Source organism: Meleagris gallopavo, chromosome 1, assembly GCF_905368555.1.
Source record: "Meleagris gallopavo chromosome 1, MGAL_WU_HG_1.1, whole genome shotgun sequence".
Taxonomy (NCBI): domain Eukaryota; kingdom Metazoa; phylum Chordata; class Aves; order Galliformes; family Phasianidae; genus Meleagris; species Meleagris gallopavo.
This window is the reverse complement of record NC_139404.1, coordinates 75294526-75315069: the sequence shown is the minus strand read 5'-3', so window position 1 is coordinate 75315069 and position 20544 is coordinate 75294526. Positions and strand designations below refer to the sequence as shown.

The 20544-nt window shown below is 48.8% G+C and overlaps 2 long non-coding RNA genes across 5 annotated transcripts; both read right to left on the bottom strand.

The window, feature by feature from the left end:
- Nucleotides 1-4766: 4766 nt before the first annotated feature.
- On the bottom strand, nt 4767-5841 carry LOC146545428 (uncharacterized). The gene is made up of 3 exons (XR_014886078.1): nt 5516-5841; nt 5145-5354; nt 4767-4921 (listed from the first exon to the last, which is right to left on the bottom strand). It is a non-coding gene; the product is annotated as an uncharacterized LOC146545428 (long non-coding RNA).
- Nucleotides 5842-13877: 8036 nt separating this feature from the next.
- LOC146545427 (uncharacterized) lies at nt 13878-18694 on the bottom strand. Of its 4 annotated transcripts, none has more exons than XR_014886076.1 (5): nt 18306-18694; nt 16133-17719; nt 15924-16014; nt 15655-15728; nt 13878-15567 (listed from the first exon to the last, which is right to left on the bottom strand). It is a non-coding gene; the product is annotated as an uncharacterized LOC146545427 (long non-coding RNA). The 4 variants fall into 4 exon arrangements; XR_014886077.1 differs by having other exon boundaries at nt 15924-16824; nt 17632-17719; nt 18306-18662; XR_014886073.1 differs by having other exon boundaries at nt 15924-16894; nt 17632-17719; nt 18306-18635.
- Between the last annotated feature and the right edge of the window lie 1850 nt (nt 18695-20544).

Here is a 20544-nt window from a genome sequence, read left to right as displayed (position 1 = left end):
TTCTTGCAGACTGTCTCAGTTGTGCTTTAGTTGCTCTGTCATCACAGCTAAATATAGCATTACTCCCATTTGAGCAGTATTCAGAGAACGAACGAGAGACATCCAAATGTTAAACAAGCATGCTGTCTCACAGACACAGGAAGTCTTGGCATGGCTGTCTGGGAAGGAGAGTGATCAGAAGAGTGATCAGAAGCAAAGCATGCAGCAGAAGCTCTAGAGATGTTTGTGCCGTGATCTCTGTCTGTGGAGCAGAGGCCTGGCCAGCTCTATGTTTACCGTGGCATTGCACAGGCTTTTTCTTGAAGCAACTGCATCCAGTCATTCAGCAAAAGGTACTTTGTGAAATTTGGATCTGTAAGAGGAGTTGCAAAGCACCCAAAAACATCAGCAGGACAGGAGATGAGATGTAGCCAGTAGGCTGAGAGAGGTTGTTGTCCCCTTCTACTCCACTCGTGTCAGACCTCATCTACAACACTGTTTTCAGCCTTGGGACCCCAGCATGAAAAAAAGATGTGAAACTGTTTGAAGGGAGTCCAGAGAAGGCTGAGAAGGTGGCTAGATGGCTAGAGCAAGCACCTCTGCTGCAAAGAAAGTCTGAGAGAGATGGGGTTATTTAGCTTAGAGAAAAGGCTCTGGTCTTCTCATTGTGGCCTTCCAGGACCTACTGGAAAGATGGAGAGGGACTCGTTATCAGAGTGCAATGAGAGGACAGGGGTAATTTTTTTTTTCTTTAAGCAAGAAGAAGGTAGGTTTCGATTAGACATTATGAAGCAATGTTTTCTCTCAGGCAGTGAGGCACTGGCACGGGCTGTCCAGAGAACATGTGGGTGCCCCATCCCTGGAGGTGTTCAAGGCCTGGTTGGATGGGGCCCTGGGCAGCCTGATCTGGTGGGTGGCAGACCTGCCTGCGGCAGTGGGCTTGGAACTGGGTGGGCTTTGTGGTCCCTTCTAACTGAAGCCATTCAGTCATTCTGTGAATACTTGCATTTGTACTGGGCTTGATATACTGAACATGCCTTCAGCTTTGTTCACTTGAGTTAGTTGTTACTAGCAGCCAGCAGCCAGTGCCAGCATCCTGGCTCTGTATTATTTGTGAGAAAAGTTCAGACTTTATCAATTCAGAAACTTCGCAGTCAGAATATTAAACTGGACTTCACAGAGGAAGGGGAAATGCTCGCTAAGGATACCATCTAGTGGTAGTAAGAGGTAAAGACTTACAGAGCCAGTGGATTTCGATTCTGTAAAGCGAATGCCAATCCTATCGAGAAGCTGCCCTTCGACTCCTTCCTTTTCAAACAGATGATGCCACAGAGTAGGACTGGGATGAGATCTCATGCGGCCTGGCATGTCCTAGCTGTGCGGGGTGAGGCCACACGAAGGAAATCCTTGGTCCTGCACTTGGCTGTAACAACCCCAGGCAGCGCTACAGGCCTCGGGCACAGTGGCTGGAAGACCGTGTAGAGGAAACAGACCTGGGGGCATTGGTCCGTGCTGGGCTGAGCATGAGCCAGCAGTGTGCCTAGGAGGCCAAGAAAGCCAACGGCATCCCGGCTTGTATCAGAAATAGTATTGCCAGCAGGAGCAGGGAAGTGACCGTGCTGAGCTCTGGTGAGGCTGCACCTGGAGTACTGTGCTCGGTTTTGGGCCCCTCACTGCAAGAAAGGCATGGAGGCCCTGGAGCGTGTCCAGGGAAGAGCAGCGAAGCTGGTGAAGCATCTGGAGCACAAGTCTTATGAGGAGCAGCTCAGGAAGCTGGCAGTGTCTGCATGCCACAGTTTGTTTCTAGAGCCTTACAGAGAAGAGGCATCAGTTACAAGATGGACCACAAGAAGCCTGCCATGAGATTGGCTTTCTTGAACACGGAAGTGAATATATGCTGTTTCCTATGTCTTTAGCATGTAGAAGTAAAGTGTGCACAAAGGCCAGCTACATGTAAAAACCCTGTGTGCTTTTGGTCTGGATTAATAGGCACCTAATACCTGAAGCTGTGAGTGGATGCCTAGTGAGATTTTCAGAAATGCGTATCTCTAACTCCTGCAGAATTCACCACAGTGAAAAACTGGAGGTACACGCATATTTCAAAAAGAAAAGGCATGCAATGAGAAGCTGAAATGCTTCATTCACTTAATTTTTTTTTCAAAAAAAAAAAAAAAAAAAGAAGAAGAAGAAGAAGAAGAGATGAGGTAATTACAGGGTATTTAAGTACTTCCTCTAGGGGGAAATTCAGAACTCTCAAAGTCTTTTCCATTCAAGAAAAAGGCAGAACAAAAATCAAAATTCGGAAGCAGAATCATGTAAACTTCCATCTGAGAAACAAAACATTTCTATACAATGTCTTGTGTTTCTATTTAAAAATAAATGAATACATTTTTAACAGCAAGAAGGTTTATTCATCAAGTCAAGTAGCAAATTCTTCTTCCCTTGACACCTACAAATGAGGTCTGTCTGCTTTCCGTATTATGCCTTTTAGTCAAACTCACGTTATTCAGATCCCTATATATAGGGGAGCAAGACTCTATGGAATATACTGTGCAGGCAGTAAGAGCAGATGATGCAATTGTCCATTTTGGCCTACTGCAATAATTTTAAAAGGCTTGCATGACTTTGAAGGAGTATCTTCCTGGCGGGAAATGGAAATGGAAGGGAGCAGGGTACGAATAGAGAGGGTTGTAAAGGAATGAGGTGGTGAGAACAAAAAAAGCCAATGATGGAGGAAACTGGAGAAGAAAAGAGCATGAATGGTGAGGCTGAAAGGGAAGATGTCATGAACTGAGGGGCTACAGCCAAAAAGATTTTCACCAGAAAGGTTTGAACATGGATAAAGGAGAAAAGCACAAATGGAGGGGACAGGACAGGAGAAGATTTCCATCAGAGGGACCCAGCAATGGTGAGAATGGGGAGTAGATGGAAACAGAATGCAGATCATTGTTTGCCAATTGGAGGTAAATGGAATATGAACAAAGGTGCCTTTCTCTTTTATCTCAGCTTTAGCAAGACTCCTGATGCTGTCTTTCCCAATATTCTTGGATGCATTTTGGATGTTGAGGTTGTATGGATGGTAAACGAGAGTTAGGCCCAGCTTCCTGGAAATTCAGTATTGTTCACAAGAATGCTGGTAAGCTAGTTCCACTTTCCTTGGAAATTTCTAATGCCTGAAACTTTGAAAACTTTTCAGGAATTGGTCTTGGTCTTCACAAAGACCCTTAAATGCAGTCCTTTTGTCATGTGCCTCAGCTTCAGATTCATTCTGAAATGAGATCTGAGAAATCTGAAAATGAGTTCTGAAATGTGATCTGAGACAGGCAGCACAGTTTCACCACGAGCAGATTGTGCCTGACTAATATGGTGGCTGTCTACAACGGATTGGCAGCATCAAAGGAAGAGCAACTGATGGCACCTATCTGGACTTGTGCAATGCCTTTTGGACATGGAACTCACATCACATCCTCATCTCTAAATTGGACAGAGAGGGGTTTGAAGACTCTGCTGTTTGGTGGTTAAAGATTCGGTTGGAAGGCTGCAGCAAGAGAGTTGTTGCCAATGGCTCTATGTCCAGGTGGAGGCCAGTCAACCTGTGTGTGGTGAGTGGTGTCCCCAGGGTTCTGTCTCAGTACCGGTGCTGTTCAGCATCTTTATCAATGACATAGGCAGTGGGATCAAGTGCACCCTTGGCAAGTTTGCTGATGACATCAAGCTCAATGGTGCAGTTGACGCAATGGAAGAAAAGGATGCCATGCTGAGAGACCTGGACAGGCTTGAGAGGTGGGCATGTGAGTACTTACCGTCCTTCATGGGGTAATCATTCTTACCCAGAACTATTCCGCATCTCAGAACTCTGTTAGGCAGAGAACAGACTTGTATTTACCAGTCTTCCAAAGAAATTGTATGCAATGTGAATAAAATGGACCAATCACTTCTTAGACTTCGACAGCTGAAGCTAGCACAGAAACAAAGCAGGAACACATTGGGTGTTTCTCCCACCTTTGTGCATTATTCAGTTGTTAGCATGCAGGTGAGGGAGGGATGACTATTGTAGAGTGTTTTTCCTGATGCAGGATGGATATAGCCTCATTTTGGTCAACTCTGGAGCCTGGACTTAGGAACAAGTGGGATGCAAAATGCAGTACAGTGATAATGATTGTATAAATGCGTAATTCTTTCTCTAGAGTAAACTCCAGAAGGACACTGTGTGGGTACACAACACAGAACAGTGAGAATGGAGTGGCTACGATGGGAACAGAGAGGTATGGGGAGCAGTGGCGCAGGGGTGCTGGGATGCCAGCAGCACTTCCTTCCTAACAACAGTTGGGGTCCTGGTGCTGCTTCCTGCTGTGAGGCACCTCCCTGCTCCTGCGAGGGTAGGGGCTGCCTGGGGACACGGCATCCTTGGGGCTGCTGCATCTTACCTGCCCTCCTCCACTGGCAGGGAAGGTGCAGTGATGCAGCTGGGTGCTGCTGGAGGTTGTGAGCAAGAAATGGCAGAAGCTGCCCAACGGTGTGAAGTTCTCAATTCTGCTAAGCACAGTGTCGGTGGGATCCGGCACGTGGTGGAAGCCCCCACTGCCCCCATCTCAGTTCACTGTTCCCCAGGGCCCCGCTCAGCTCTTCAGCCCCTAATTGTCCCCCAGCTCTTGGCTGAGGCTGAGGCTTCCCAGGATGGTGCTGCATGGCTGGGGGCTGCACTTGGAGAGTGCATGAAATCTCCTGCAGGTGGGGGGAGACCCGCAGTGCCCTCCCACAGTCCAGCCTGAATTCCAGGGTGCAAAGAAGAGCAGTACATCTCTGCTGAGCAGAACTTTTTATTTTCAAGGTGTTCCTGCACATATGCTGGCAGCTTTGTGCTCGGTTTGTCTTCTTAAACATCCTTCAACAGGAGAAGAAGGGAGGCTGATGAAAACGGTGGACCATAATGTGGAGCTTCCTGTTGAGGAAAAAAAAAAAAGGATGCGGGAAGAAGGGTGTTTTGCTGCCTGAGGAGGGGACACCATGCGTGCAGATGAGATGGGGCTTAGCCCTCGAGTTTTCGAGGGTTCCCCTTGTGTGGGGGTGGAAGTGGGATGCCATCCAGCTGAGGAAGAGGCCCTGTGCGTGGGGAAGAGCCCCTGGTGAAGGGGTCTCGCCCCTGAGTGCGTGTTTGTGGGTACCTGGTGCTTGTTGCATCTTCCGGAACTCTAGCTGCTCCGTAGCGCTGGTGGTCTTGCTGCTCCTTCGGCGTTGTCTCTGCTAGCATCTTCATGCCCATCTGCTGGCTGAGGGCCATGTACTGCTGTCCTGGACTGAGCTTCTGCCTGGCCTTGCACTTTGTCTGCAAGATCTCTTGTTTCACAAGCTCTCTCTGTTCAACTCTGTTCTATCTAGGTAAAAAGAAATATAAGCACAAGTTATTTTCTACCAACTTCTGTGTTCTGCGGTTCTGCATCTTTCTTTCTGCCCGCTCTCTCCCATTTTCATTTTCTATTAGCTCTCAGTCACAATCTTCCCACTACTGACAAAATTATGAAGTCACCGCACTTACTTTCACAGGAAGCTGTACGTTTGCAAAAGGTTGCACAGCTTTCCATGACGAGGAGCGGTGTCACAGCTCCCGAGGAACGCCGGACGGAGATGAGGCTCGGGATCCCCGAGCCGTGCCCCAGCACCGCTTCCTCTCTCGCTCAACCTCGACGGGCGAAGCAGACGGGCAGCGGCGAGAGCTGCCGATCGCCTTGACGCCGGAGGCGGTGCCGGCACTCGGGAGGACGGCAGAGCCCGGGGCTACTCGGCTCGAAGTCCTGCCCGCCCGCCCGGCCCGTTTCCCCAGCTGGCAGCGCGGCGTCGGCTCGGTTCCGGGTGCGGTTTCCGGCACCGTGGCACGGCTGTCCCGTAAAGCCAGCGGATGGCCTCACCCTCCAAAAGGAAGACGACCAAGAGGAGGAAGAGAAGCCACGGGCAACAGGCTGCACCTGCTCATGCCACTGCTGCTGTCACTGTCAAGTGAAAGCAGAAACTCCTGTCCTATATTGGTATGACAAGGGCTGTCTCGTTCACCAAATTATCCGCTATGGTCTAACAGTTGAATCAAAGTCCTTGTACTACCATTATTGTGCTGGAGCATGCCTTGCAGGTGTTAGGCAACAGCATAGGGAGAGCAAAGCCAAGGGATCGCAATTGCCTGTCACTCAGGGGCAGAAGGTACCCTGCCAGTGGACTGGTTTGTTAAACAGTGACACCTGGTAGTGTCACAGTGGGGAAGATCCTGTAGAAGATTTGCTTAGGACTCCTGACTGCCTTCTGGCATTTTGCCAGCAGCTGAGCCTCCAGGGCCTTCTTGCTGCTTTGCCTTCCCTATCCGGATGGTTCCTGTACAGGAGCCTAAGCATGACTTGCAGAGAAAGAGAGTAGAAGGGAGAGGGAGATAGTGAGGGAATGGGAGAAGGGGAGAAGGACAGGAAGAGAGACAGAGAGAGGAAAAAGCAGGGAGAGAGAGATAGAAAGGGGGTGAGGGGGAGAGAGGGACAGAGGGACAGAGATGGAGGGAATGAGAGGGAGAGGGACAAGGAGAGTGAGGGAGGAAGGGTGAGACAGTGCGGGAGAGGGAGAAGGAGAGAGAGGCAGAGACAGAGAGAGTGGTGGAGGAAGGGAGAGAGAAGGAGACAGAGGGAGATAGAGAAGGAGAGGGAGAAGGGGAGAAGGAGTGGAAGGTGGAGAGGGATAGGGAGGGGGCCTTGTGCAGATAGTGGAAGTACACCTGAAGTGCAGAACAACCACAGTGAGATGTGAGGTACAGAAGGTACCATAACTTTCTCAGGTTTTTCCAAAATATACCAAACCAGTCAAGGAGAAAGGTACACACTGTGAGAGAGATGAGGTTCAGTTCTGTCTCAGATGTCAGTGAATGGCCCCATAACCACAAGTGTTGCAAATGTTTGTCTTCTCTAGCAAGTCTTCCAGTATTCCTGGTTTTCTTAAAGCCCAAGCTTAGCATAACTAAGCATAACTGGCTTTCATAGTGCCACATTAAAGAAAGTTTTCTGTGGTGATACACTGATAGGAAATCTATATCCATGAAATTGTATTAGTGCTCAATGGCCAGAGCCAGAATACCTGTGCACAGTGTTACTCCAAAATGTCCTCTGTAACAGCATCACTTGAGTCCATTAAGCATATCGTGTTGCACTTTCACTTAGAACTTCAGTAAAAGGTGCAAAAAAGCATTTTTTCACAAGTCTTTCTAGTCCAAAAGTGTTTTACCATCCAATATTGAGAACACAATCTGCCTTTGTGAGTCTTCAGTACAGTTGAGCCTGGTTTGGAGCTCTTTTGCCAAAGTGATGCTGTAGCACTTTCACCTCAGATTAATTACAAAGTGATACTCCTTCAAAGTCATGCAAGCCTTTTAAAATTATTGCAGTAGGCCAAAATGGACAATTGCATCATCTGCTCTTACTGCCTGCACAGTATATTCCATAGAGTCTTGCTCCCCTATATATAGGGATCTGAATAACGTGAGTTTGACTAAAAGGCATAATACGGAAAGCAGACAGACCTCATTTGTAGGTGTCAAGGGAAGAAGAATTTGCTACTTGACTTGATGAATAAACCTTCTTGCTGTTAAAAATGTATTCATTTATTTTTAAATAGAAACACAAGACATTGTATAGAAATGTTTTGTTTCTCAGATGGAAGTTTACATGATTCTGCTTCCGAATTTTGATTTTTGTTCTGCCTTTTTCTTGAATGGAAAAGACTTTGAGAGTTCTGAATTTCCCCCTAGAGGAAGTACTTAAATACCCTGTAATTACCTCATCTCTTCTTCTTCTTCTTCTTCTTCTTTTTTTTTTTTTTTTTTGAAAAAAAAATTAAGTGAATGAAGCATTTCAGCTTCTCATTGCATGCCTTTTCTTTTTGAAATATGCGTGTACCTCCAGTTTTTCACTGTGGTGAATTCTGCAGGAGTTAGAGATACGCATTTCTGAAAATCTCACTAGGCATCCACTCACAGCTTCAGGTATTAGGTGCCTATTAATCCAGACCAAAAGCACACAGGGTTTTTACATGTAGCTGGCCTTTGTGCACACTTTACTTCTACATGCTAAAGACATAGGAAACAGCATATATTCACTTCCGTGTTCAAGAAAGCCAATCTCATGGCAGGCTTCTTGTGGTCCATCTTGTAACTGATGCCTCTTCTCTGTAAGGCTCTAGAAACAAACTGTGGCATGCAGACATTGCCATAGCAGCATGGTCTTCCCAGCCTGCCACAAGGAACAATGAACACATGAAATTTGTTTTACTCTGAGCACAGCATGGCAGATTTTTTCTGTAAGGAAATGGGCATTTTTTGCATTTTCTGGCTTCTAGGGACTAGTAAACCCTTAGTTTACTAATTACATTGATACAGAGAAAAACCACTTACTTTTGTCCTGATTTCATTTGCTCTGTTCTCTCAGCTCTCAGTATGGCATTGCTATATATGAGGGAAGGGAAATAAGAAAATGTCACTGTGGAGTCAAATCAGCTCCTGTCACATGCAACATGATTCACTGCAAATTGACGAAATCCCACTGTAGGACATAAACCCCAGAGAATTTCCTCCTCCTGGTATACTGACAGTGTCCTTGTGCTCAGGTTTAGGCACAAAACAACACAAAACGGGAGATGTTCTGGGTTCTGAAATGCTGCAGGAAGCAGAGCTCATGGCCTGATGCGGTGGGCAGGCTACACAAGAGGGCCAGTGGGCACATCAGGGTGTCATCCCCATTTAAGGACCAGGTCCAGATTTTGGTATTTTCATTCTTTCACAAGGAAAGGCATTTTGGAGAGGGAGTGTAACGGATCAAGCACTAGATGGGGTGTCATTTCATAGAATCATAGAATCATCAAAGATAGGAAAGACCATCAAAGATCATCCAGTCCAACTGTCCACCTATCACCAATATTTCCCACTAAACCATGTTCCTCAGTACAACATCTAAATGTTTTTTGAACACCACCAGGGATGATGACTCCATCACCTCCCTGGGAAGCCCATTCCAGTGCCTGACCACTCACTCAAATAAGAAGAATTTCTTAATGTCCAACCTGAATCTCCCTTGTGCAGCTTGAGGCCATTTCCTCTAGTCCTTCTACTAGTGACATGGTTGAAAAGGCCAACCCCCACTTCACCACAATCTCCGTTCAGGTAGGTGCAGAGCACAGTAAGGTTTCCCCTGCGCCTCCTCCAGACTTAACAATGCCAGCTTCCTGAGCCACTCCTCATAAGACTTTTGCTCCAGACACCTGACCAGCTTTGTTGCCCTTCTCTGGACACGTTCCAGGGCCTTGATGTCATCCTTTGCAGTGAGGAGCCCAAAACAGAGCACAATACTCCAGGTGCAGCCTCACCAGAGCTCAGTACAGACGGATGATCACTTCCCTGCTCCTCTTGGTAATGCAGTAGGGAGTGCTGGATAGGTCTTAGAATCATCATAGAATAATAGAATGGTTTGGGTTGAAAGGGCCCTCATTCAGCAAGCTCCAACCTCCCTGCCACATGCAGGGCCACCAAACTCCATATCTAATACTAGACCAGGCTGCCCAGGATACCATCCAGTCTGGCCTTGAACACCTCTGGGGATGTGTTTACAACCTCTCTGAGCAGCCTGTTCCAGCACCACACCACTCTCTCTGTAAAGAATTTCCCCCTGACATCCAACCTAATTCTTCCCTCCCTCAACTTAAAGCCATTTCCCCTTGTCCTGCAGTTATCAACCCTTTCAAAGAGTTGATTCCCCTCCTGTTTGTAGGCTCCCTTGAGGCACTGCTGCAATGAGGTCACCCTGCAGCCTTCTTTTCTCCAGGCTGAACAAGCTCCCTCAGTCTATCTTCTTATGGGAGCTGCTCCAGTCCCTTGATCATCTTCATGGCTCTTTTCTGGACCCTCTCCAACAGATCCCTGTCCTTCCTGTACTGGGGGCTCCAGACCTGGACACAGTCTTCCAGATGGGGCCTCAAAAGAGCAGAGTGGAGGGGGACAAATCACCTCCCTGTCCCTGCTGGCCACTCCTCTTCTGATGGAGCCCAGGATACCATTTGCTTTCCAAGCTGCAAGAGCACACTGCTGGCTCATGTTTGGGTTTTCATTCACCAGATCTCCCCAGGTCCTTCTCTGCAGGGCTATTCTCAAGGATTGCTCCTCCCTGTCTGTATATATGCCCACAGTTCCTCTGGCCCAAGCACAAAACCTTGCACTTTGCTGTCTTGAACCTCATTAGATTCACCTGGGCTCCCCTTTTGAGTCTGATGAGGTCCCTCTGAATGGTACCCCTTCCTTCCATTGCGTCAACTGCACCACTCAGCTTGGTGTCATCAGCAAAACTTGTTGAGGGTGCACTCAATTCCATCATCGATGTCACTGACAAAGAAGTCAAAGAGCACTGCTCCCAAGACAGTTCCTGGGGGACACCGCTTGCTACCAGCTCCCACCTGGACATTAAACCATCGATCACCACCCTTTGTCTGCAGCCTTCCAACCCATTCATTTTCCACCGAGTGGCCCACCCGTCAAATTCACATCTCTCCAATTTGGAGATAAGAATGTGATGGGAGACCATGTCAAAGTCCAGGTAAGTAACATCGGTTGCCTTACCTTTGTCTACCACTACCGTCCCCTCATCATAGAAGGCCACCAGATTGCTTAGGCATGACCTTCCCCTGGTGAAGCCATGCTGGTTGTCTCAGATCACACGCTCATTTCTCATGCAATCTAGCATATCATCCAGGAGGATCTGATCTATGATCATCCCAGGCACAAAGGTGAGGCTCACCAGCCTGTAGTTCCCCAGGGTCCTCCTTCCTCCCTTTCTTTTACGTATGAGTGATGATGTGACCCTCTTTCCAGTCACCTGGGATTTCACCTGACAGCCACAACTTTTCAAATATGATGGAGAGTGGCTCAGCACCCACCTCAGCCAGCTCCTTCAGAATCCTGGGAAGCATGCCATCCAGCCCCATAGTACGATTTCAGTCTTGTGAGGCAGTCTAGGACTTGTTCTGTGGAAGGGAAGGGGGGAGGGAGAGGGCAGGGGGATTTAATCCCACCATCCCCACCTAGAGGTTTAGGGATGCAGGATTCAGGGATGTGAGAAGTACTGGAATCCTGACCGCCAGTGAAGACCTAAGCAAAGAACTCATTCAGTATCTCAGGCTTCTCCCCATTTGTGGAAGCCAGCTCTCATTTTATGTTTGCCAAAGGAGGTACACTTGCTTTGGCCTGCCTCTCCCAGCAAATGTACCTGCAGATTGTCCTCTTATTGTTTTTAACGTCCCTCATCAAGTTCAGTTCTGCCTGTGCCTTGGTTTTTCTGATCCCACATCTGTAAGTCCACACAGCATCCCTGTATTCTTCCCAGGAGACACGCCCTCATTGCCAAAGCCTTTATGTGCCTTTCTTCACCCTCGGTTTGCCCAGCTGGTCCTTGCTAAGCCATGCTGGTTTCCTGCCTCCTCCCCTCGCTTTCTCATTCAGAGGGATAGAGAGCTATTGTGCTCTCAGAAAGCACCCTTGAAAAGCAGCCCTGAACAGAGTAGCGTTACTGTGCTCTCTCTAGCTGCTGTGGTATAGTTCAGTATTTCAAAGAGTAAATCCGCACTTCAAAAAGTAGAATCACAGAATCATTACAGCTAGGAAAGACATCCCACACTCCCACATCCAGCCCCAACCCATGCCCGACATGCCTACGGCCCTCAGTATACAAACACAATGCTGCGCCTTCAACTTCGGCCTGCATATCAAAGCCTCCAGGTGCAGCAAAGCGCGCTCTCCCAAAGTTCCCACAAAGTGTCCTTCTGGAGCTGGCCTTAAAGGAATAATTACACATTTAAATAGTCGTCATCAAAGTTGTTTTACTGCTAAACCAATATCACGGAAGGACAAATCTGGTCTTCCATCCATGGTGGGAAGATTGCAGCTGGGTTGCACGCTGGGAGCTTTTTCAGGGCCGGATTCATAGTGCTCTGTCTCCTGGAGTGGAAAACAAGCAGTCCCAGTTGAAGGAAGAGCACAGCTCATTCACGAGGTTCAAAAACCCACAGAAACACGGCACACTGCGTCGAGTGCCTGCACGAAGCACAGGAAAGCCTCCTCTCAAAAAGACCCTGGCTCTCCTCATTCCGAAAGCCGGCGGGCCGACTTTGCCCCTGTCCTCACAGGGCGAGCTCTCATGTTGGCTTCGGCACAGCAGCTACAGTAACTATGGAGCAGCGCCACGGGGGGAGCTTTGTCACCGCCCTTGGAATGACCAAAACGCTCCGGCAGAGGCCTCTTGGAAATTGACTTCTCCCAACCCGAGCGGACACGCACTGGCTCACCGAAGGCTCAAAGGCGCAAAAGGCGTTTGGCGCAGAGAGAAACTCTTTGCGTCTTTGCAAAGCCCGACGGCCTTCAGCATTTAGAACGGAGCGCGCAGTGGCAGCATGCGTCGCATTTCGGGCACGGAGCTCCTCGCTGCCCCTCAGCAGCGCCGGGCTGTGCTGTCATTGCCCACGGATGCCATCCCGCTCCAGCCCGGCCAGCACGCAGCACGGGACTGCTACGAAGCCCGCAGGAAATGCAAGGGGGCTTTAGTCCTCATCTCCGTGCCGGTGCTTGTGCTGGTGTAGCCACGGTGCAGAGAAGCAAGAGAAGCTGCTGGAGCCCTGGCCCTCTTTATTCCTGAGAAAAAAAGCCTTCGCGCTGCCTTGCGTCCCCTTCCCAGCACCGCGACTGTGGTGCGAAGTGGGTGGTGCTGGGGAACAGGAAGACTCTCCTGGCATAGCAGGTCCATCTCTACTCTGCCTGGAGTATATCTCAGCCTGAATTTATGGTTTACCTTTCAGAAAGAAACAGGTGCAACAACTGCTCTACCGCCCATTTCAGGCTGCAGCAAAGTTTACTGACAGTGCCCGGATCCCCCCGCGCCCTCTTGGTGGCAGGAGGAGCATCCCAGCCCTCTCCTCACAGCCGAGATGCTCTGTTCTTCCAGCACTCAGCCACCGTTCGCTGGGCTCCGTGCAAAGCATGGCTCTGTGGTACTGGCAGCCCACAGCCGGGCACTGCGGGCTGAGCGAGGCTGTTCCTCGGGTAGGATCCTGATCGACTCGCAATCCTCTCGCAAGACATTGACATCTCACGCACTGGCAAGGTCTCAGTGCCTCGTGCTCCCACAGGAAGACGTTCACACCTCGACAATTGCCAGCTAGACTCAATGCGGGCTGGGCTCGCTGGCTGTGGGTGGGCACCCGGCCCACTGTGAGGTCATGGGATGACTGTGACTCTCCGATGCCATCACGAAGCACACAGATGGCTGGAGGTTTGCTGTGCGGTAGTTGTGGCGTTCATAGTTTTGGCATTTGCCTGCCAGAGTCCACCCAAGGGAGGACTTTCGCTGGGATGTTTTTTTGCAAATAATACTGGCGCTGGCTGCTGGCTGCAAGTAGCAGCTGACTGAAGTGAACCAAGCTGAAGGTGTGTTCAGTATCAAGCCCAGTACAAATGCAAGTATACACTGCATCACTTGCTCTGCCCTTACAGTGGGGGGGGGGAGGAGGAGGCGGGGCTTTACTCCCACCGTCTCCACGCAGAGGTTTAGGGATGCAGGGTTCAGGGACGTGAGAAATACAAGGATCCTGAGAGCTCTGGTGCTCTCAGAAAGGCATCCTTGAAGAGCAGCCTTGAACGGAGTAGCGTTACTGCGCTCTCTATAGCTGCTGCGGCACAGTTTGGTATTTCAAAGAGAAATCTGCACTTCAAAAGGAATGGTAGAATCACAGGATCACTACGGCTGGGAAAGACGTCTCACAGCCCCACGTCCAGCCCCAACCTCACAAAGAGTCCCTCTGGGGTTAGCCCTAAGGGAATAATGACGCTATTTAAACAGTCATCATCAAAGTCGCTTTATTGCTAAACCAATATTACGGGAGGACAAAACGGCCACAGCCGGGGATCGCGGTGCCGTGCACGCAGGCCGGGGCCCCGGACGCCGCTTTGAAAGGCGCGGCACAGATCGGAGCTCCGGGCGGAGCCCCGGGAGGTCCCGACGGCCGCTGCCCCGCACATTCCCGCTCCGCCCCGGCCCGGCCCGGCCCGCAGCTCCTCGCTCCCTCAGGCAGCCCCGGCCGCGGCCGCCGCCTCCATCGCCGCCGCCGCCAAGCGGGGGGAGGCAGAGGAGGAGCCGCGAGGAGGAGGGGAGGAAGCCGTTGCCGGGGCGGCGCGCGGCTGGCGCGGGCGTTGTGCGGGTGGCGGTAGGCAGCCCGTGAGAACGCGTGCCGTTGCTAGCGGCTTTCTTGCCATGACGCCGCTAAGCACGCCTGCGTGCCGCACCCGGAGCCGAGCCGACGCCGCGCTGCCAGCTGGGGAAACGGGCCGGGCGGGCGGGCAGCACTTCGAGCTGAGTAGCCCCGGGCTCTGCCGTCCTCCCGAATGCCGGCATCGCCTCCGGCGTCAAGGCGATCGGCAGCTCTCGTCGCTGCCCGTGTGCTTCGCCCGTCGAGGTTGAGCGAGAGAGGAAGCGGTGCTGGGGCACGGCTCGGGGATCCCGAGCCTCATCTCCGTCCGGCGTTCCTCGGGAGCTGTGACACCGCTCCTCTTCATGGAAAGCTGTGCAAGCTTCTGCAAACGTACAGCTTCCTGTGAAAGTAAGTGTGGTAAAACCATACTTTTGTCAGTAGTGGCAAGACAGTAACTGGCAGCTAAAAGAAAATAAATGTGGGAGGGAGCGGGCAGAAAGAAAGATGCAGAACCACAGAACACAGAAGTTGCAAGAAAACAACGTCTGTCCATATTTCTTTTTACCTAGATAAAACAAAGTTGAACAGAGAGAGCTTCTGACACAAGAGATCTTACAGAGGAAGTGCAAGGCCATGCAGAAGCTCAACCTAGGATAGCTGTACATGGCCCTCAGCCAGCAGATGGGCATGAAGACGCTAGCAGAGACAGAGCCGAAAGAGCAGTAAGACTACCTGAGCTACAGAGCAGCTAGAGTTCCAGAAGATGCAACAAGCACCAGGTACCCACAGACACGCACACAGGGGAGTGACCCCTCCACCAGGGGCTTTTACCCACACATGGGGTCCACTCCTGAGGCAGAGGATACCCAGCTCCACCCGCACGCAAGGGGAACCCTCGAAAACTCGAGGGCTAAGCCCCATCTCACCTCCACGCACGGGGTCCCCTCCCCAGGCGGAGGGCACCCCAGCTCCACCCGCACGCAAGGGGAACCCTCGAAAACTCGAGGGCTAAGCCCCATCTCACCGGCAGGCAGGGGGTCCCCTCCCCAGGCGGAGGGCACCCCAGCTCCACCCGCACGCAAGGGGAACCCTCGAAAACTCGAGGGCTAAGCCCCATCTCACCTCCACGCACGGGGTCCCCTCCCCAGGCGGAGGGCACCCCAGCTCCACCCGCACGCAAGGGGAACCCTCGAAAACTCGAGGGCTAAGCCCCATCTCACCGGCAGGCAGGGGGTCCCCTCCCTAGGCGGAGGTCACCCCAGCTCCCCGTATCTTTTTTTTTTTCCTCAACAGGATGCTCCACATTATGGTCCACCGTTTTCATCAGCCTTCCTGCGTCTTCTCCTGTTGAAAGATGTGTAAGAAGACAAACAGAGCACAAAGCTGCCAGCATATGTCAGGAACACCTTGAAAATAAAAAGTTCTGCTCACCAAAGATGTACTGCTTTTCTTTGCATCCTGGAATTTAGGCTGGAGTGGGGAACTCGCTGCGGGTCTCCTCCCACCTGCGGGTGATTTCATGCACTGTCAAAGTGCAGCCCCTAGGCAGGCAGCACCACCCTTGGAAGCTTCAGCCTCAGCCAAGAGCTGGGGGATTAACAGGGGCTCAAGTGCTGAGCGGAGCCCAGGGGAACAGAGAACTGGGATGGGGGCAGTGGGGGGTTCCACCACCTGCCAGGGACCACCGACACTGCACTTACCAGAGCAGAGACTTGTACACACTGTCTCATGAGGCGGTCTCCACCTGCTCTGTTCTCACAGAGTACTGGTATCCTAGCCACCAGTGAAAACCTAGGCAAAAAACTCATTCAGTATCTCAGCTTTCTTTTTGTCTGTTGAAGCCAGCTCTTCTTTTACAGTTACCAAAGGAGGTACAGTCTCTTTGACCTGTCTTTTCTGGCCAATGTACCTGTAGAAAGTCTTCCTATTGTTTTTCACGTCCCTCACCAAATTCAGTTCTGCCTGCGCCTTGGCTTTCCTGATCTCTTGTCTGCAAGTCCGGACAGCATCTCTGTATTCTTGCCAGGTGACATGCCCCTGTTTCCAGAGCTTGTACGCACCTTTCTTCGCCCTCAGTTTGCCCAGCAGGTCCTTGCTAGGCCATGCTGGTTTCCTGCCTCCTCCGCTCGCTTTCTTATTCAGAGGTACGGAGATCTATTGTGCTCTCAGGAAGGCGTCCTTGAAGAGCAGTCAGCTCTCCTCAACATCTTTGTTTTTAAGGATAGCATCCCAGGGGATCTCGGCCAACAGTCCATGGAGCAGCTTTAAGTTCGCTCTTCCAAAGTTCAGGGTCCTGACGCCACACTCTGCCAGGCCCACATCCATTGAGATCACGAACTCAACCAGGGCATGATCATTGCAGCCCAGGTTGCCTCCAACCTTAACACCTTTAATGATTTCCTCCGCATTGGTGAGCAACAGGTCCAGCAACACTTCACTTCTGGTCAGTCTGCCCAATACCTGGATCAGAAAGTTATCATCAGTGCATTCCAGGAGCCTCCTGGACCTCTTGCAGTTCGTTTTGTGGTCTTTCCAAGAGATATCCGGATGGTTGAAGTCCCCCATCAGGACAAGAGTCCGTGAGCATGAAGTCTCCCACATCTGAAGCAAGAAAGCCTTGTCAACAGTCTCCCCTTGATCAGGTGGCCTGTAGTATACATGGTGACATGACCTGAGGGAACATGTGGAGTTGCATCAGGGGAGGCTCAGATTGGATATCAGGAAAAGGTTCTTCACTGGAGGGTTTCTGGGTACTGGAGCAGGCTCCCCAGGGTACTGGTCACAGCTCCAAACTACCAAGAGTTCAAGGAGAGTTGGGACAACATTCTCAGATACGGGGTTTGAATTTTGGGTGTTCCTGTGTGGAGCCAGGAGTTGGACTTGATGAACCTCGTGGGTCTTTTCCATCTCAGGATATTTTATGATTTTTTGATTCTAAACTGCAGAGTACTGGAATGGAAATACTAATTCAGGAATAAATGGCATCTGAATGGAAATACATATGAAGAGGCAGCTGAATAAAGAGTGTGGCAAGGTATAAAGGCATGTCATCCTTAATGGGTGCAGAAATTTGTCATTAAACTAACTAGAAAACATGAAGACTAATAATTTAAACACATAAAAACACAATGACAAAGGACAAAGAGAAACAGGCTTGCAGCCATGAAATATCCAAGCAGGAAAACCTTGAGAATCAGCAGGTTTTCCTCAGACTTTCAAGGGAAGAGTCAGGCAAAAGTCCTTAGGAAATCTCTATTCATAAAAGATGTAAACGGCACAACCCAAATTCAGTTAATAATGATTACTAATTACTGCCAATAAAAAAGGTGCTCCAAAGACATGATGACGACTCAGCATCTCTCTTGTGCAGCAATACTGTTCCTTTCCAGATTACCAGGACACATGTACCTTGGCACTTGTAGGTATGAGAGCAAAATGAATTTTGCTTAAGACAGAAGTCTTCTTCCACTTCCTGAAGGATTCACATTCAGCTTTCCTATAACAAATACAGTAGAAATCATATTATTTTTTATATATCTGGGGAGCAAAGCATAAAATTTTAGAGTACAGCTTCTACTCAGTAAGTTTATCTTGTTTTCTTTGATTTTTCAATGTCATTCTACACCTTTGCAGTTGCTTTCATTTTAAAAAGCTACTCATCAATGTGTACATTTATGAATTAAGACTGATTCTTTTCTGGAAGAAAACTCAGAATAATCTAGTGTGTCCATCTTCACTACCTTAATTTTACCTATTTTTCCCATCACTTCTCCCTCCTGTAGCACCCAAGATTCCATACACCAGAAAAGCTCAGAAAGATAATGTCAAAATGAGCCAAATAAATAACAGGAAACATCTCCTAAAAGTACATGTTAATACAAGGTTAAAAAGCATCATCCTTTGATCTCTACTAGTTTTGATTTAGTTTTAGATTCCAGCTAATTCCAGGTGGTGTAAAGCACGCAGATGTATGAACATTCCTACTTGAATCCTAAAAAAATGTGCCCTTTTTTTCAGCTGAAAGTGAAACGAGCAGCATTAAAGCCACTGAGATTCAGGCACAATGTAAATTGGTCACATACCCAAATTCTTGTTATACTACAAGCTGTCCATTTGCTTTGTCTCCAGCAGTCAAGTGTCCCAATACCTCTACTTCATCCAGCTCAGCTGAGACTGCAAACCCAGCCTACGTCATTAGCAATTCTCAGTGTTTGACTGCCAAGAGAGACCTGGAGGAGTCCTTGGCAGGACAAGACTAGCTCTGCCCCAACTTGTCCTGCAAACAGTTCCTTGAGATGGGAGTGGTATATATGCACGTTCCCTGCCAAGACTTTTTCGCAAGTGCATTCAGAAAGCTGGAGACCAAGGACAGCAGTTTCTGGAATGCTGGAATGTCTGAGGGGCCCACCTCCTTTTTCAAATGAACCCATGCCACTTACAAATTTTCTAAGAGTCTGCTAGAATCTCGAAAGTGAACCAGATGCTAGATAAATCCCACACATGCCTACTTATATCTCTTATTCAAATAGGAAGAATATTTAGAGCATGGGAAAGTTGGGAAATAATATTTGCTTTGTCTTAGAGCCAATGAAGAAGAGAGAAGGTCAATAAAGGTAGAGCAAAATCAATACTTATGAATATTTCCGTCCAGTTAGAATCAACGTCAGCAGTCGCAGTTCGACTGATCTCTGAAAACACCTGGCACACACTATTCCAGTGAGTCCTGTTATTATTCTTACAGTGGCTTGGCCCTGGCATAAAAATAGGCAGATTTTATCCATTAGCATAACATTCTCATCCTGAAAGATGAGCAAGGAAAAACGATGTTTCTTGGCTGGTGTTTCAAACTGTAACAGGCAGTCTCTCACCTCTTCAACTTCAGTATGTCCTTCCTCCTCCTGTTAGGTTTTGTCATTTTTTTCAGAAACTGATTTCAATATATGTTGTTGGTCAAGATAACTGAAATTTCTTACACTGAAATTTCATACAAAACACTGTATTTTAATTAACCACATGCGGTGCAAACTAGCTCCAGGGATACAGAAAGGTTTGGCACCTCTGTTACATCTCTCCCAGTTTGATGCAGAAGTGTATAATTTAACTTAGAACAGGCTTTTTTTAGAGCAATGTTTGAATGTTCAAAAAGCTAAGATGTGCTGGATGTTGCTTGTGAGCATGATAGATCAACCAGTCTTTCAGACATATCAGTCTGCCTCTAATGCTCTAAATCCTATATGAGTAAGTCTTATTCAGGATTGCCTTCTGAAAAGCAGCCTATGCTGTTCAGGACTGAGAAAATAAAAAGCCAACTGAAATGCAAATATTTCACAATTGTTAGCTCCCAACTTCAAATCCTGTTGTGGTTCATTTCCATCAATCACTCAGAGAGGAGGTGAGATCTCTACAATTGAATGCTACCAGCTCAGAATGTATCATATATTTGAGCCTGGTATGCTCATGCTGCAGTTCCTTTTCAGGATTATTTGAAACCAAAGACTATTTTAATGTCCCCCAACAGTGAAATCCCAGTGCCACTCTATTAGGAGTATTTGTAGGTAGCAGTGTCTTTGAAACCTGCCTTGTCGGGAGTACAGGAGCAGCTCGTTGAAGGCTGGAACAGAGCAAAAGGATGTGATCTTTGTTTTGTACAGTGCCCTTGTGGAAAAACAGATCTGTCTCACCTAGTATTTGTCCCTCTTGGGTAAGGTGGAACAAAGCCTTTCTTGTCCACGTTGAGATCGGGATAACAGAAATCTATCTTCATGGGAGAGAAAAACCTTCCCATAATCTGGGAGGCTTGTCACCACTTGTCACCTGAGGACAAACATAACCCCTGTCTACTGCTGGCGTCAATTCTGCAGGTACTATCAAATCACTGTGAAACTCTGCAAATAAAATCACTGCAAGAATATTCTTCTTTCGCTCAGTTCAACCTAGGGCAAATACTTCTCTGTCGTACAAGGAGACAGCATAAGGAAAAAAGACACAGTCACTGTCTGAGCAGCACCAAGCTCACAGCTAAGAAAACATGTCAGTCCAGCACTTCAGACTGATGACAGCCAACAGCCTAGAGGGTCTCTGTGCAACGATGTGTTAGGTCTCCTGGAACCTTGTCTCAAATCTGAGGCCTGTTTCTAAACCCCATCAGACTTTCTAGATAACCAGATCCTTTCTAGATAACAGCTATACCAAGAAAGAAATTAAGATGATGATGTCTAGTGGTTGGCTGTGGCAGGCAGTTTACCTACAGCACTATGATTCCACAAACGTATGGCAAAAGTGGGATTCAGTTGCAAGTACTGCCTCTAACATAATACATAA